The sequence below is a fragment of the Hemitrygon akajei genome, chromosome 18, assembly GCF_048418815.1.
Source record: "Hemitrygon akajei chromosome 18, sHemAka1.3, whole genome shotgun sequence".
Taxonomy (NCBI): domain Eukaryota; kingdom Metazoa; phylum Chordata; class Chondrichthyes; order Myliobatiformes; family Dasyatidae; genus Hemitrygon; species Hemitrygon akajei.
This window is the reverse complement of record NC_133141.1, coordinates 25,013,739-25,034,957: the sequence shown is the minus strand read 5'-3', so window position 1 is coordinate 25,034,957 and position 21,219 is coordinate 25,013,739. Positions and strand designations below refer to the sequence as shown.

The 21,219-nt window shown below is 52.7% G+C and overlaps 1 protein-coding gene across 1 annotated transcript in view; it reads right to left on the bottom strand.

Moving 5' to 3' along the window:
• Window positions 1-21,219, bottom strand: part of gli1 (GLI family zinc finger 1) — a 298,522-nt gene that overhangs the window by 107,488 nt on the left and 169,815 nt on the right. Inside the window, exon 2 of the mRNA XM_073071122.1 lies at window positions 261-395. The gene's annotated coding sequence lies outside the window, so the exon portion shown is untranslated. The remainder of the gene's footprint in view (window positions 1-260; window positions 396-21,219) is intronic.

Sequence of the window (21,219 nt, the reverse complement as noted above, 5' to 3'; positions counted from 1 at the left end):
GGGGGGGTCGGGTCTGCCATGCCTGTTGGGGGATCATAAGATCACTAGTGATATTAAATGGCATCAACATCCAGTTGTTACTGCTGAAATTCTGGCAGCAGATTTTAGCTTGAAAAGATAATTAGTTGAGCGTACAACTGTTCTCCTGCCTGCAAAGCACCGTTTCTCTCTGACACCATCATCAATGCCCAGCTTTGCCAACAGGGGGCTCCTGAGATAATAACAAGTGGGACAATGCTTCCCAAGGTCACGGCACAAACCTTTCAGCCCAGAGCTTGATACCAGAGTGGATTCCAACACGGTTCGTCATAGGCATACTCCAATTCAGCCACAAAGGATTGGGGATCTTGGTTCTAGGCAAGACTTGCCATAAGTTGAATAGTGTCGCTTCATTCCTGCAGGAAGATTGTTTGAAGGGATGTCAAGCATTGCACCATGTTGGACAAAAACACGGCCGTGTTATTCAGTGGGAATAGGAATGTCACTGGGAAAAACTAACCGCCCCCTGTATAGACTGTCAACACATTATACTCTTCAAAGTAAACTTACCACAGTGCTTCACCCCAATAGAACATGGATGGGGGGGTCTTCAAATGTATTAAGTGGTACATTGCAACAATAGAATATGTTCTATTTTCAGACATCAGGGAAGAGACTATGCAGCATCCACACCAGTACTAGACTCAAAAACGGTTGCTTACCCACAGCTATCAAGCTGATGAACACCTCCACACATTATCCCACCCCACCTGCCCCCAGCACGACCACATTAGCCACTCCTCTCCACAGTCCCTCAGAACCCTTCACCCCCATACACTGTCACTTCACACTGACACTCCACACCTCACACCTACACTCACACACTCCTCTCCACAGTCCCTCAGAACCCTTCACCCCCACACTGTCACTTCACACTGACACTCCACACCTCACACCCACACTCACACACTCCTCTCCACAGTCCCTCAGAACCATTCACCCCTCATACGCTGTCACTTCACACTGACACTCCACACCTCACACCTACACTCACACACTCCTTTCCAGAGTCCCTCAGAACCTTTCACCCCCTATACACAGTCACTTCACACTGACACTCCACACCTCACACCTACACTCACACACTCCTCTCCACAGTCCCTCAGAACCCATCACCCCCTCATACACTGTCACTTCACACTGACACACAACACCTCACACCTATACTCACACACTCCTGTCCACATCCCCTCACAACTCTTCACCCCCCATACACTGTCACCTCACACTTATACATCGACACCTCACACCTACACTCACACACTCCTCTCCACAGTCCCTCAGAACCCTTCACCCCTCCATACACTGTCACTTCACACTGACACTCCACACCTCACACCTACACTCACACACTCCTTTCCAGAGTCCCTCAGAACCTTTCACCCCCTATACACAGTCACTTCACACTGACACTCCACACCTCACACCTACACTCACGCACTCCTCTCCACAGTCCCTCAGAACCCATCACCCCCTCATACACTGTCACTTCACACTGACACACCACACCTCACACCTACACTGACACACTCCTCTCCACATCCCCTCACAACTCTTCACCCCCCATACACTGTCACCTCACACTTATACATCGACACCTCACACCTACACTCACACACTCCTCTCCACAGTCCCTCAGAACCCTTCACCCCTCCATACACTGTCACTTCACACTGACACTCCACACCTCACACCTACACTCACACACTCCTCTCCACAGTCCCTCAGAACCCTTCACCCCTCCATACACTGTCACTTCACACTGACACTCCACACCTCACACCTACACTCACACACACCTCTCCACAGTCCCTCAGAACCATTCACCCCTCATACGCTGTCACTTCAGACTGACACTCCACACCTCACACCTACACTCACACACACCTCTCCACAGTCCCTCAGAACCATTCACCCCTCATACGCTGTCACTTCACACTGACACTCCAAACCTCACACCTACACTCACACACTCCTTTCCAGAGTCCCTCAGAACCTTTCACCCCCTATACACAGTCACTTCACACTGACACTCCACACCTCACACCTACACTCAAGCACTCCTCTCCACAGTCCCTCAGAACCCATCACCCCCTCATACACTGTCACTTCACACTGACACACCACACCTCACACCTACACTGACACACTCCTCTCCACAGTCCCTCAGAACCCTTCACCCCCATACACTGTCACTTCACACTGACACTCCACACCTCACACCTACACTCACACACTCCTCTCCACAGTCCCTCAGAACCCATCACCCCCTCATACACTGTCACTTCACACTGACACACCACACCTCACACCTACACTGACACACTCCTCTCCACATCCCCTCACAACTCTTCACCCCCCATACACTGTCACCTCACACTTATACATCCACACCTCACACCTACACTCACACACTCCTCTCCACAGTCCCTCAGAACCCTTCACCCCTCCATACACTGTCACTTCACACTTATACATCGACACCTCACACCTACACTCACACACTCCTCTCCACAGTCCCTCAGAACCCTTCACCCCTCCATACACTGTCACTTCACACTGACACTCCACACCTCACACCTACACTCACACACTCCTCTCCACAGTCCCTCAGAACCCTTCACCCCTCCATACACTGTCACTTCACACTGACACTCCACACCTCACACCTACACTCACACACACCTCTCCACAGTCCCTCAGAACCCTTCACCCCCATACACTGTCACTTCACACTGACACTCCACACCTCACACCTGCACTCACACACACCTCTCCACAGTCCCTCAGAACCATTCACCCCTCATACGCTGTCACTTCACACTGACACTCCATACCTCACACCTACACTCACACACTCCTTTCCAGAGTCCCTCAGAACCTTTCAACCCCTATACACAGTCACTTCACACTGACACTCCACACCTCACACCTACACTCACACACACCTCTCCACAGTCCCTCAGAACCTTTCACCCCCTATACACAGTCACTTCACACTGACACTCCACACCTCACACCTACACTCAAGCACTCCTCTCCACAGTCCCTCAGAACCCATCACCCCCTCATACACTGTCACTTCACACTGACACACCACACCTCACACCTACACTGACACACTCCTCTCCACAGTCCCTCCGAACTTCACCCCACATACACTGTCACTTCACACTGACACTCCACACCTCACACGTACACTCACACAATCCTCTCCACAGTCCCTCAGAACCCTTCAGCCATATACTCTGTCACTTCACACTGACACTCCACGCCTCACACCTACACTCAAACACTCCTCTCCACATTCCCACACAACTCTTCACCCCCATACACTGTCACCTCACACTTACACATCCACACCTCACACCTACACTCACACACTCCTCTCCACAGTCCCTCAGAACCCATCACCCCCTCATACACTGTCACTTCACACTGACACACAACACCTCACACCTATACTCACACACTCCTGTCCACATCCCCTCACAACTCTTCACCCCCCATACACTGTCACCTCACACTTATACATCGACACCTCACACCTACACTCACACACTCCTCTCCACAGTCCCTCAGAACCCTTCACCCCTCCATACACTGTCACTTCACACTGACACTCCACACCTCACACCTACACTCACACACACCTCTCCACAGTCCCTCAGAACCATTCACCCCTCATACGCTGTCACTTCACACTGACACTCCACACCTCACACCTACACTCACACACACCTCTCCACAGTCCCTCAGAACCATTCACCCCTCATACGCTGTCACTTCACACTGACACTCCACACCTCACACCTACACTCACGCACTCCTCTCCACAGTCCCTCAGAACCCATCACCCCCTCATACACTGTCACTTCACACTGACACACCACACCTCACACCTACACTGACACACTCCTCTCCACATCCCCTCACAACTCTTCACCCCCCATACACTGTCAACTCACACTTATACATCGACACCTCACACCTACACTCACACACTCCTCTCCACAGTCCCTCAGAACCCTTCACCCCTCCATACACTGTCACTTCACACTGACACTCCACACCTCACACCTACACTCACACACTCCTCTCCACAGTCCCTCAGAACCCTTCACCCCTCCATACACTGTCACTTCACACTGACACTCCACACCTCACACCTACACTCACACACACCTCTCCACAGTCCCTCAGAACCATTCACCCCTCATACGCTGTCACTTCACACTGACACTCCATACCTCACACCTACACTCACACACTCCTTTCCAGAGTCCCTCAGAACCTTTCACCCCCTATACACAGTCACTTCACACTGACACTCCACACCTCACACCTACACTCAAGCACTCCTCTCCACAGTCCCTCAGAACCCATCACCCCCTCATACACTGTCACTTCACACTGACACACCACACCTCACACCTACACTGACACACTCCTCTCCACAGTCCCTCAGAACCCTTCACCCCCATACACTGTCACTTCACACTGACACTCCACACCTCACACCTACACTGACACACTCCTCTCCACATCCCCTCACAACTCTTCACCCCCCATACACTGTCACCTCACACTTATACATCGACACCTCACACCTACACTCACACACTCCTCTCCACAGTCCCTCAGAACCCTTCACCCCTCCATACACTGTCACTTCACACTGACACTCCACACCTCACACCTACACTCACACACTCCTCTCCACAGTCCCTCAGAACCCTTCACCCCTCCATACACTGTCACTTCACACTGACACTCCACACCTCACACCTACACTCACACACACCTCTCCACAGTCCCTCAGAACCATTCACCCCTCATACGCTGTCACTTCACACTGACACTCCATACCTCACACCTACACTCACACACTCCTTTCCAGAGTCCCTCAGAACCTTTCACCCCCTATACACAGTCACTTCACACTGACACTCCACACCTCACACCTACACTCAAGCACTCCTCTCCACAGTCCCTCAGAACCCATCACCCCCTCATACACTGTCACTTCACACTGACACACCACACCTCACACCTACACTGACACACTCCTCTCCACAGTCCCTCCGAACTTCACCCCACATACACTGTCACTTCACACTGACACTCCACACCTCACACGTACACTCACACAATCCTCTCCACAGTCCCTCAGAACCCTTCAGCCATATACTCTGTCACTTCACACTGACACTCCACGCCTCACACCTACACTCAAACACTCCTCTCCACATTCCCACACAACTCTTCACCCCCATACACTGTCACCTCACACTTACACATCCACACCTCACACCTACACTCACACACTCCTCTCCACAGTCCCTCAGAACCCTTCACCCCATACACTGTCACTTTACACAGACACACCACACCTCACACCTACACTGACACACTCCTCTCCACAGTCCCTCAGAACCCTTCAACCCATACACTATCACTTCACACTGACACTCCACACCTCACACCTGCACTCACAAACTCCTCTCCACAGTCCCTCAGAACCCTTCACCCCCCATACGCTGTCACTTCACAATTACACTACATACTTCACACCTACACTCACACACTCCTCTCCACAGTCCCTCAAAACCCATCACCCCCTCATACACTGTCACTTCACACTGACACTCCGCACCTCACACCTACACTGACACACTCCTCTCCACAGTCCTTCACAACCCTTCACCCCATACACTGTCACGTTACACTGACACTCCACACCTCACATCTACACTGACACACTCCTCTCCACAGTCCCTCAGAACCCTTCACCCCCATACACTGTCACTTCACACTGACACTGCACACCTCACACCTACACTCACACACCCCTCTCCACAGTCCCTCAGAACCCTTCACCCCGCCATACACTGTCACTTCACACTGACACTCCACACCTCATACCTACACTCACACACCCCTCTCCACAGTCCCTCAGAACCCTTCACCCCCATACACTGTCACTTCACACTGACACTCCACATCTCACACCTACACTCACACACTCCTCTCCACAGTCCCTCAAAACCCATCACCCCCTCATACACTGTCACTTCACACTGACACTCCACACCTCACACCTACACTCACACATTCCTCTCCACAGTCCCTCAGAACCCTTCACCCCGCCATACACTGTCACTTCACACTGACACTCCACACCTCACACCTACACTCACACACCCCTCTCCACAGTCCCTCAGAACCCTTCACCCCCCATACATGGTCACTTCACACTGACACTCCACACCTCACACCGACACTGACATACACCTCTCCACAGTCCCTCAGAACCCTTCACCCCGCCATACACTGTCACTTCACACTGACACTCCACACCTCACACCTACACTCACACACTCCTCTCCACAGTCCCTCAAAACCCATCACCCCCTCATACACTGTCACTTCACACTGACACTGCACACCTCACACCTACACTCACACATTCCTCTCCACAGTCCCTCGGAACCGTTCACCCACCATACACTGTCACTTCACACTGACACTCCATACCTCACACCTACACTCACACACTCCTCTCCACAGTCCCTCAGAACCCTTCACCCCCCCATACACTGTCACTTCACACTGACACTCCACACCTCACACCTACACTCACACACTCCTCTCCACAGTCCCTCAGAACCCTTCACCCCCTCAGACACTGTCACTTCACACTGACACTCCACACCTCACACCTACACTGACACACTCCTCTCCACAGTCCCTCAGAACCCTTCACCCCCATAAACTGTCACTTCTCACTGACACGCCACACCTCACACCTACACACACACTCCTCTGCACAGTCCCTCAGAACCCTTCACGCATCCATACATTTTCACTGCACACTGACACTCCACACCTCACACCTACACTGACACACTCCTCTCCACAGTCCCTCAGAACCCTTCACCCCCATATACTGTAACTTCACAATGACACTCCACACCACAGACCTACACTCACACACTCCTCTCCACAGTCCCTCAGATCCCTTCACCCCTCATACACTGTCACTTCACACTGACACTCCACACCTCACACCTACACTCACACAATCCCCTTCACAGTCCCTCAGAACCCTTCACCCCCATACACTGTCACTTCACACTGACACTCCACACCTCACACCTACACTCACACACTACTCTCCACAGTCCCTCAGAACCCTTCACCCCCCCATACACTGTCACTTCACACTGATACTCCACACCTCACACCTACACTCACACACTCCTTTCCACAGTCCCTCAGAACCCTTCACCCCCCATACACTGTCACTTCACACTGACTGACACTCCACACCTCACACCTACAACAACACTCTCCTCTCCACAGTCCCTCAGAACTTCACCCCTCCATACACTGTCATTTCACACTGACACTCCACACCTCACACCTACACTCACACACTCCTCTCCACAGTCCCTCAGAACCCTTCACCCCCCCCATACACTGTCACTTCACACTGATACTCCACACCTCACACCTACACTCACACACTCCTTTCCACAGTCCCTCAGAACCCTTCACCCCCCATACACTGTCACTTCACACTGACTGACACTCCACACCTCACACCTACACTGACACTCTCCTCTCCACAGTCCCTCAGAACTTCACCCCTCCATAGACTGTCACTTCACACTGACACTCCACACCTCACACCTACACTGACACTCTCCTCTCCACAGTCCCTCAGAACCATTCACCCCTCATACGCTGTCACTTCACACTGACACTCCATACCTCACACCTACACTCACACACTCCTTTCCAGAGTCCCTCAGAACCTTTCACCCCCTATACACAGTCACTTCACACTGACACTCCACACCTCACACCTACACTCAAGCACTCCTCTCCACAGTCCCTCAGAACCCATCACCCCCTCATACACTGTCACTTCACACTGACACACCACACCTCACACCTACACTGACACACTCCTCTCCACAGTCCCTCAGAACCCTTCACCCCCATACACTGTCACTTCACACTGACACTCCACACCTCACACCTACACTGACACACTCCTCTCCACATCCCCTCACAACTCTTCACCCCCCATACACTGTCACCTCACACTTATACATCGACACCTCACACCTACACTCACACACTCCTCTCCACAGTCCCTCAGAACCCTTCACCCCTCCATACACTGTCACTTCACACTGACACTCCACACCTCACACCTACACTCACACACTCCTCTCCACAGTCCCTCAGAACCCTTCACCCCTCCATACACTGTCACTTCACACTGACACTCCACACCTCACACCTACACTCACACACACCTCTCCACAGTCCCTCAGAACCATTCACCCCTCATACGCTGTCACTTCACACTGACACTCCATACCTCACACCTACACTCACACACTCCTTTCCAGAGTCCCTCAGAACCTTTCACCCCCTATACACAGTCACTTCACACTGACACTCCACACCTCACACCTACACTCAAGCACTCCTCTCCACAGTCCCTCAGAACCCATCACCCCCTCATACACTGTCACTTCACACTGACACACCACACCTCACACCTACACTGACACACTCCTCTCCACAGTCCCTCCGAACTTCACCCCACATACACTGTCACTTCACACTGACACTCCACACCTCACACGTACACTCACACAATCCTCTCCACAGTCCCTCAGAACCCTTCAGCCATATACTCTGTCACTTCACACTGACACTCCACGCCTCACACCTACACTCAAACACTCCTCTCCACATTCCCACACAACTCTTCACCCCCATACACTGTCACCTCACACTTACACATCCACACCTCACACCTACACTCACACACTCCTCTCCACAGTCCCTCAGAACCCTTCACCCCATACACTGTCACTTTACACAGACACACCACACCTCACACCTACACTGACACACTCCTCTCCACAGTCCCTCAGAACCCTTCAACCCATACACTATCACTTCACACTGACACTCCACACCTCACACCTGCACTCACAAACTCCTCTCCACAGTCCCTCAGAACCCTTCACCCCCCATACGCTGTCACTTCACAATTACACTACATACTTCACACCTACACTCACACACTCCTCTCCACAGTCCCTCAAAACCCATCACCCCCTCATACACTGTCACTTCACACTGACACTCCGCACCTCACACCTACACTGACACACTCCTCTCCACAGTCCTTCACAACCCTTCACCCCATACACTGTCACGTTACACTGACACTCCACACCTCACATCTACACTGACACACTCCTCTCCACAGTCCCTCAGAACCCTTCACCCCCATACACTGTCACTTCACACTGACACTGCACACCTCACACCTACACTCACACACCCCTCTCCACAGTCCCTCAGAACCCTTCACCCCGCCATACACTGTCACTTCACACTGACACTCCACACCTCATACCTACACTCACACACCCCTCTCCACAGTCCCTCAGAACCCTTCACCCCCATACACTGTCACTTCACACTGACACTCCACATCTCACACCTACACTCACACACTCCTCTCCACAGTCCCTCAAAACCCATCACCCCCTCATACACTGTCACTTCACACTGACACTCCACACCTCACACCTACACTCACACATTCCTCTCCACAGTCCCTCAGAACCCTTCACCCCGCCATACACTGTCACTTCACACTGACACTCCACACCTCACACCTACACTCACACACCCCTCTCCACAGTCCCTCAGAACCCTTCACCCCCCATACATGGTCACTTCACACTGACACTCCACACCTCACACCGACACTGACATACACCTCTCCACAGTCCCTCAGAACCCTTCACCCCGCCATACACTGTCACTTCACACTGACACTCCACACCTCACACCTACACTCACACACTCCTCTCCACAGTCCCTCAAAACCCATCACCCCCTCATACACTGTCACTTCACACTGACACTGCACACCTCACACCTACACTCACACATTCCTCTCCACAGTCCCTCGGAACCGTTCACCCACCATACACTGTCACTTCACACTGACACTCCATACCTCACACCTACACTCACACACTCCTCTCCACAGTCCCTCAGAACCCTTCACCCCCCCATACACTGTCACTTCACACTGACACTCCACACCTCACACCTACACTCACACACTCCTCTCCACAGTCCCTCAGAACCCTTCACCCCCTCAGACACTGTCACTTCACACTGACACTCCACACCTCACACCTACACTGACACACTCCTCTCCACAGTCCCTCAGAACCCTTCACCCCCATAAACTGTCACTTCTCACTGACACGCCACACCTCACACCTACACACACACTCCTCTGCACAGTCCCTCAGAACCCTTCACGCATCCATACATTTTCACTGCACACTGACACTCCACACCTCACACCTACACTGACACACTCCTCTCCACAGTCCCTCAGAACCCTTCACCCCCATATACTGTAACTTCACAATGACACTCCACACCACAGACCTACACTCACACACTCCTCTCCACAGTCCCTCAGATCCCTTCACCCCTCATACACTGTCACTTCACACTGACACTCCACACCTCACACCTACACTCACACAATCCCCTTCACAGTCCCTCAGAACCCTTCACCCCCATACACTGTCACTTCACACTGACACTCCACACCTCACACCTACACTCACACACTACTCTCCACAGTCCCTCAGAACCCTTCACCCCCCCATACACTGTCACTTCACACTGATACTCCACACCTCACACCTACACTCACACACTCCTTTCCACAGTCCCTCAGAACCCTTCACCCCCCATACACTGTCACTTCACACTGACTGACACTCCACACCTCACACCTACAACAACACTCTCCTCTCCACAGTCCCTCAGAACTTCACCCCTCCATACACTGTCATTTCACACTGACACTCCACACCTCACACCTACACTCACACACTCCTCTCCACAGTCCCTCAGAACCCTTCACCCCCCCCATACACTGTCACTTCACACTGATACTCCACACCTCACACCTACACTCACACACTCCTTTCCACAGTCCCTCAGAACCCTTCACCCCCCATACACTGTCACTTCACACTGACTGACACTCCACACCTCACACCTACACTGACACTCTCCTCTCCACAGTCCCTCAGAACTTCACCCCTCCATAGACTGTCACTTCACACTGACACTCCACACCTCACACCTACACTGACACTCTCCTCTCCACAGTCCCTCAGAACCCTTCACCCCCCCATACACAGTCACTTCACACTGACACTCCACACCTCACACCTACACTCACACACTCCTCTCCACAGTCCCTCAGAACCCTTCACCCCCCCATACACTGTCACTTCACACTGACACTCCTCACCTCACACCTACACTCACACACTCCTCTCCACAGTCCCTCAGAACCCTTCACCCCCCCATACACTGTCACTTCACACTGACACTCCTCACCTCACACCTACACTCACACACTCCTCTCCACAGTCCCTCACAACCATTCACCCCCCATACACTGTCACTTCACACTTACACTCCACACCTCACACCTACACTCACACACACCTCTCCACAGTCCCTCAGAACCCTTCACCCCCATACACTGTCACTTCACACTGACACTCCACACCTCACACCCACACTCACACACTCCTCTCCACAGTCCCTCAGAACCCTTCACCCCTCCATACACTGTCACTTCAAATTGACACTCCACACCTCACACCTACACTCACACACTCCTCTCCACAGTCCCTCAGAACCCTTCACCCCTCCATACACTGTCACTTCAAATTGACACTCCACACCTCACACCTACACTCACACACTCCTCTCCACAGTCCCTCAGAACCCTTCACCCCTCCATACACTGTCACTTCAAATTGACACTCCACACCTCACACCTACACTCACACACTCCTCTCCACAGTCCCTCAGAACCATTCACCCCCTCATACACTGTCACTTCACACTGATACTCCACACCTCACACCTACACTCACACACTCCTCTCCACAGTCCCTCAGAACCATTCACCCCCTCATACGCTGTCACTTCACACTGACACTCCACACCTCACACCTACACTCACGCACTCCTCTCCACAATCTCTCAGAACCCATCACACCCTCATACACTGTCACTTCAGACTGACACACCACACCTCACACCTACACTGACACACTCCTCTCCACAGTCCCTCATAACTTCACCCCACATACACTGTCACTTCACACTGACACTCCACACCTCACACCTACACTCACACACTCCTCTCCACATTCCCACACAACTCTTCACCCCCATACACTGTCACCACACACTTACACATCCACACCTCACACCTACACTCACACACTCCACACCACACACCTACACTCACACACTCCTCTCCACAGTCCCTCAGAACCCTTCACCCCCATACACTATCACTTCACACTGACACTCCACACCTCACACCTGCACTCACACACTCCTCTCCACAGTCCCTCAGAACCCTTCACACCCATACGCTGTCACTTCACAATTACACTACATACTTCACACCTACACACACATACTCCTCTCCACAGTCCCTCAAAACCCATCACCCCCTCATACACTGTCACTTCACACTGAGACTGCACACCTCACACCTACACTCACACACTCCTCTCCACAGTCCCTCAGAACCCTTCACCCCCATACACTGTCACTTCTCACTGACACGCCACACCTCACACCTACACTCACACATTCCTCTCCACAGTCCCTCAGAACCCTTCACCCCCATACACTGTCACTTCACACTGACACTCCACACCTCACTCCTACACTGACACACTCCTCTCCACAGTCCCTCAGAACCCTTCACCCCCCCATACACTGTCACTTCACACTGACACTCCACACCTCACACCTACACCCACACACACCTCTCCACAGTCCCTCAGAACCATTCACCCCTCATACGCTGTCACTTCACACTGACACTCCACACCACACACCTACACTCACACACTCCTCTCCACATCCCCTCACAACTCTTCACCCCCCATACACTGTCACCTCACACTTATACATCCACACCTCACACCTACACTCACACACTCCTCTCCACAGTCCCTCAGAACCCTTCACCCCTCCATACACTGTCACTTCACACTGACACTCCTAACCTCACACCTACACTGACACACTCCTCTCCACAGTCCCTCAGAACCCTTCACCCCTCCATACACTGTCACTTCACACTGACACTCCTAACCTCACACCTACACTCACACACTCCTCTCCACATCCCCTCACAACTCTTCACCCCCCCATACACTGTCACCTCACACTTATACATCCACACCTCACACCTACACTCACACACTCCTCTCCACAGTCCCTCAGAACCCTTCACCCCTCCATACAGTGTCACTTCACACTGACACTCCTAACCTCACACCTACACTGACACACTCCTCTCCACAGTCCCTCAGAACCCTTCACCCCTCCATACACTGTCACTTCACACTGACACTCCACACCTCACACCTACACTCACACACTCCTCTCCACAGTCCCTCAGAACCCTTCACCCCTCCATACAGTGTCACTTCACACTGACACTCCTAACCTCACACCTACACTGACACACTCCTCTCCACAGTCCCTCAGAACCCTTCACCCCTCCATACACTGTCACTTCACACTGACACTCCTAACCTCACACCTACACTCACACACTCCTCTGCACAGTCCCTCAGAACCCTTCACCCCCCCCATACACTGTCACTTCACACTGACTGACACTCCAAACCTCACACCTACACTGACACACTCCTCTCCACAGTCCCTCAGAACCCTTCACCCCCATACACTGTCACTTCACACTGACACTCCACACCTCACACCTACACTCACACACTCCTCTCCACAGTCCCTCAGAACCCTTCACCCCATACACTGTCACTTTACACAGACACACCACACCTCACACCTACACTGACACACTCCTCTCCACAGTCCCTCAGAACCCTTCACCCCCATACACTGTCACTTCACACTGACACTCCACATCTCACACCTACACGCACACACTCCTCTCCACAGTCCCTCAGAACCCTTCACCCCCCCATACACTGTCACTTCACACTGACACTCCACACCTCACACCTGCACTCACACACTCCTCTCCACAGTCCCTCAGAACCCTTCACCCCCCATACGCTGTCACTTCACAATTACACTACATACTTCACACCTACACTCACACACTCCTCTCCACAGTCCCTCAAAACCCATCACCCCCTCATACACTGTCACTTCACACTGAGACTGCACACCTCACACCTACACTCACACACTCCTCTCCACAGTCACTCAGAACCCATCACCCCCTCATACACTGTCACTTCACACTGAGACTGCACACCTCACACCTACACTCACACACTCCTCTCCACAGTCCCTCACAACCCTTCACCCCCCATACACTGTCACTTCACACTGACACACCACACCTCACACCGACACTGACACACTCCTCTCCACAGTCCCTCAGAACCCTTCACCCCTCCATACACTGTCACTTCACACTGACACTCCTAACCTCACACCTACACTGACACACTCCTCTCCACAGTCCCTCAGAACCCTTCACCCCCATACACTGTCACTTCACACTGACACTCCTAACCTCACACCTACACTCACACACTCCTTTCCACAGTCCCTCAGAACCCTTCACCCCCCCCATACACTGTCACTTCACACTGACACTCCTAACCTCACACCTACACTGACACACTCCTCTCCACAGTCCCTCAGAACCCTTCACCCCTCCATACACTGTCACTTCACACTGACACTCCTAACCTCACACCTACACTCACACACTCCTCTGCACAGTCCCTCAGAACCCTTCACCACCCCATACACTGTCACTTCACACTTACACATCCACACCTCACACCTACACTCACACACTCCTCTCCACAGTCCCTCAGAACCCTTCACCCCCCCATACACTGTCACTTCACACTGACACTCCACACCTCACACCTACACTCACACACTCCTCTCCACAGTCCTTCAGAACCCTTCACCCCCCCATACACTGTCACTTCACACTGACACTCCACACCTCACACCTAAACTCACACACTCCACTCCACAGTCCCTCAGAACCCATCACCCCCCATACACTGTCACTTCAAACTGACACTCCACAGCTCACACCTACACTCACACACTCCTCTCCACAGTCCCTCACAACCCTTCACCCCTCCATACACTGTCACTTTACACTGACACTCCACACCTCACACCTACACTCACACACTCCTCTCCACAGTCCCTCAGAACCCTTCACCCCTCCATACACTGTCACTTCACACTGACACTCCTAACCTCACACCTACACTGACACACTCCTCTCCACAGTCCCTCAGAACCCTTCTCCCCTCCATACACTGTCACTTCACACTGACACTCCTAACCTCACACCTACACTCACACACTCCTCTCCACATCCCCTCACAACTCTTCACCCCCCATACACTGTCACCTCACACTTATACATCCACACCTCACACCTACACTCACACACCCCTCTCCACAGTCCCTCACAACCCTTCACCCCTCCATACACTGTCACTTTACACTGACACTCCACACCTCACACCTACACTCACACACTCCTCTCCACAGTCCCTCAGAACCCTTCACCCCTCCATACACTGTCACTTCACACTGACACTCCTTACCTCACACCTACACTGACACACTCCTCTCCACAGTCCCTCAGAACCCTTCACCCCTCCATACACTGTCACTTCACACTGACACTCCTAACCTCACACCTACACTCACACACTCCTCTGCACAGTCCCTCAGAACCCTTCACCCCCCCATACACTGTCACTTCACAATGACTGACACTCCACACCTCACACCTACACTGACACACTCCTCTCCACAGTCCCTCAGAACCCTTCACCCCCCCATACACTGTCACTTCACAATGACTGACACTCCACACCTCACACCTACACTCACACACTCCACTCCACAGTCACTCAGAACCCTTCACCCCCATACACTGTCACTTCACACTGACACTCCACACCTCACACCTACACTCACACACTCCTCTCCACAGTCCCTCAGAACCCTTCACCCCCATACACTGTCACTTCACACTGACACTCCACACCTCACACCTACACTCACACACTCCTCTCCACAGTCCCTCAGAACCTTTCACCCCCTATACACAGTCACTTCACACTGACACTCCACACCTCACACCTACACTCAAGCACTCCTCTCCACAGTCCCTCAGAACCCATCACCCCCTCATACACTGTCACTTCACACTGACACACCACACCTCACACCTACACTGACACACTCCTCTCCACAGTCCCTCCGAACTTCACCCCACATACACTGTCACTTCACACTGACACTCCACACCTCACACGTACACTCACACAATCCTCTCCACAGTCCCTCAGAACCCTTCAGCCATATACTCTGTCACTTCACACTGACACTCCACGCCTCACACCTACACTCAAACACTCCTCTCCACATTCCCACACAACTCTTCACCCCCATACACTGTCACCTCACACTTACACATCCACACCTCACACCTACACTCACACACTCCTCTCCACAGTCCCTCAGAACCCATCACCCCCCTCATACACTGTCACTTCACACTGACACACAACACCTCACACCTATACTCACACACTCCTGTCCACATCCCCTCACAACTCTTCACCCCCCATACACTGTCACCTCACACTTATACATCGACACCTCACACCTACACTCACACACTCCTCTCCACAGTCCCTCAGAACCCTTCACCCCTCCATACACTGTCACTTCACACTGACACTCCACACCTCACACCTACACTCACACACACCTCTCCACAGTCCCTCAGAACCATTCACCCCTCATACGCTGTCACTTCACACTGACACTCCACACCTCACACCTACACTCACACACACCTCTCCACAGTCCCTCAGAACCATTCACCCCTCATACGCTGTCACTTCACACTGACACTCCACACCTCACACCTACACTGACACACTCCTCTCCACATCCCCTCACAACTCTTCACCCCCCATACACTGTCAACTCACACTTATACATCGACACCTCACACCTACACTCACACACTCCTCTCCACAGTCCCTCAGAACCCTTCACCCCTCCATACACTGTCACTTCACACTGACACTCCACACCTCACACCTACACTCACACACTCCTCTCCACAGTCCCTCAGAACCATTCACCCCTCATACACTGTCACTTCACACTGACACTCCACACCTCACACCTACACTGACACACTCCTCTCCACATCCCCTCACAACTCTTCACCCCCCATACACTGTCAACTCACACTTATACATCGACACCTCACACCTACACTCACACACTCCTCTCCACAGTCCCTCAGAACCATTCACCCCTCATACACTGTCACTTCACACTGACACTCCACACCTCACACCTACACTGACACACTCCTCTCCACATCCCCTCACAACTCTTCACCCCCCATACACTGTCAACTCACACTTATACATCGACACCTCACACCTACACTCACACACTCCTCTCCACAGTCCCTCAGAACCCTTCACCCCTCCATACACTGTCACTTCACACTGACACTCCACACCTCACACCTACACTCACACACTCCTCTCCACAGTCCCTCAGAACCCTTCACCCCTCCATACACTGTCACTTCACACTGACACTCCACACCTCACACCTACACTCACACACACCTCTCCACAGTCCCTCAGAACCATTCACCCCTCATACGCTGTCACTTCACACTGACACTCCATACCTCACACCTACACTCACACACTCCTTTCCAGAGTCCCTCAGAACCTTTCACCCCCTATACACAGTCACTTCACACTGACACTCCACACCTCACACCTACACTCAAGCACTCCTCTCCACAGTCCCTCAGAACCCATCACCCCCTCATACACTGTCACTTCACACTGACACACCACACCTCACACCTACACTGACACACTCCTCTCCACAGTCCCTCAGAACCCTTCACCCCCATACACTGTCACTTCACACTGACACTCCACACCTCACACCTACACTCACACACTCCTCTCCACATCCCCTCACAACTCTTCACCCCCCATACACTGTCACCTCACACTTATACATCGACACCTCACACCTACACTCACACACTCCTCTCCACAGTCCCTCAGAACCCTTCACCCCTCCATACACTGTCACTTCACACTGACACTCCACACCTCACACCTACACTCACACACTCCTCTCCACAGTCCCTCAGAACCCTTCACCCCTCCATACACTGTCACTTCACACTGACACTCCACACCTCACACCTACACTCACACACACCTCTCCACAGTCCCTCAGAACCATTCACCCCTCATACGCTGTCACTTCACACTGACACTCCATACCTCACACCTACACTCACACACTCCTTTCCAGAGTCCCTCAGAACCTTTCACCCCCTATACACAGTCACTTCACACTGACACTCCACACCTCACACCTACACTCAAGCACTCCTCTCCACAGTCCCTCAGAACCCATCACCCCCTCATACACTGTCACTTCACACTGACACACCACACCTCACACCTACACTCACACATTCCTCTCCACAGTCCCTCAGAACCTTTCACCCCCCATACACTGTCACTTCACACTGACACTCCACACCTCACACCTACACACACATACTCCTCTCCACAGTCCCTCAGAACCCATCACCCCCTCATACACTGTCACTTCACACTGACACACCACACCTCACACCTACACTGACACACTCCTCTCCACAGTCCCTCCGAACTTCACCCCACATACACTGTCACTTCACACTGACACTCCACACCTCACACGTACACTCACACAATCCTCTCCACAGTCCCTCAGAACCCTTCAGCCATATACTCTGTCACTTCACACTGACACTCCACGCCTCACACCTACACTCAAACACTCCTCTCCACATTCCCACACAACTCTTCACCCCCATACACTGTCACCTCACACTTACACATCCACACCTCACACCTACACTCACACACTCCTCTCCACAGTCCCTCAGAACCCTTCACCCCATACACTGTCACTTTACACAGACACACCACACCTCACACCTACACTGACACACTCCTCTCCACAGTCCCTCAGAACCCTTCAACCCATACACTATCACTTCACACTGACACTCCACACCTCACACCTGCACTCACAAACTCCTCTCCACAGTCCCTCAGAACCCTTCACCCCCCATACGCTGTCACTTCACAATTACACTACATACTTCACACCTACACTCACACACTCCTCTCCACAGTCCCTCAAAACCCATCACCCCCTCATACACTGTCACTTCACACTGACACTCCGCACCTCACACCTACACTGACACACTCCTCTCCACAGTCCTTCACAACCCTTCACCCCATACACTGTCACGTTACACTGACACTCCACACCTCACATCTACACTGACACACTCCTCTCCACAGTCCCTCAGAACCCTTCACCCCCATACACTGTCACTTCACACTGACACTCCACACCTCATACCTACACTCACACACCCCTCTCCACAGTCCCTCAGAACCCTTCACCCCCATACACTGTCACTTCACACTGACACTCCACATCTCACACCTACACTCACACACTCCTCTCCACAGTCCCTCAAAACCCATCACCCCCTCATACACTGTCACTTCACACTGACACTCCACACCTCACACCTACACTCACACATTCCTCTCCACAGTCCCTCAGAACCCTTCACCCCGCCATACACTGTCACTTCACACTGACACTCCACACCTCACACCTACACTCACACACCCCTCTCCACAGTCCCTCAGAACCCTTCACCCCCCATACATGGTCACTTCACACTGACACTCCACACCTCACACCGACACTGACATACACCTCTCCACAGTCCCTCAGAACCCTTCACCCCGCCATACACTGTCACTTCACACTGACACTCCACACCTCACACCTACACTCACACACTCCTCTCCACAGTCCCTCAAAACCCATCACCCCCTCATACACTGTCACTTCACACTGACACTGCACACCTCACACCTACACTCACACATTCCTCTCCACAGTCCCTCGGAACCGTTCACCCACCATACACTGTCACTTCACACTGACACTCCATACCTCACACCTACACTCACACACTCCTCTCCACAGTCCCTCAGAACCCTTCACCCCCCCATACACTGTCACTTCACACTGACACTCCACACCTCACACCTACACTCACACACTCCTCTCCACAGTCCCTCAGAACCCTTCACCCCCTCATACACTGTCACTTCACACTGACACTCCACACCTCACACCTACACTGACACACTCCTCTCCACAGTCCCTCAGAACCCTTCACCCCCATAAACTGTCACTTCTCACTGACACGCCACACCTCACACCTACACACACACTCCTCTGCACAGTCCCTCAGAACCCTTCACGCATCCATACATTTTCACTGCACACTGACACTCCACACCTCACACCTACACTGACACACTCCTCTCCACAGTCCCTCAGAACCCTTCACCCCCATATACTGTAACTTCACAATGACACTCCACACCACAGACCTACACTCACACACTCCTCTCCACAGTCCCTCAGATCCCTTCACCCCTCATACACTGTCACTTCACACTGACACTCCACACCTCACACCTACACTCACACAATCCCCTTCACAGTCCCTCAGAACCCTTCACCCCCATACACTGTCACTTCACACTGACACTCCACACCTCACACCTACACTCACACACTACTCTCCACAGTCCCTCAGAACCCTTCACCCCCCCATACACTGTCACTTCACACTGATACTCCACACCTCACACCTACACTCACACACTCCTTTCCACAGTCCCTCAGAACCCTTCACCCCCCATACACTGTCACTTCACACTGACTGACACTCCACACCTCACACCTACAACAACACTCTCCTCTCCACAGTCCCTCAGAACTTCACCCCTCCATACACTGTCATTTCACACTGACACTCCACACCTCACACCTACACTCACACACTCCTCTCCACAG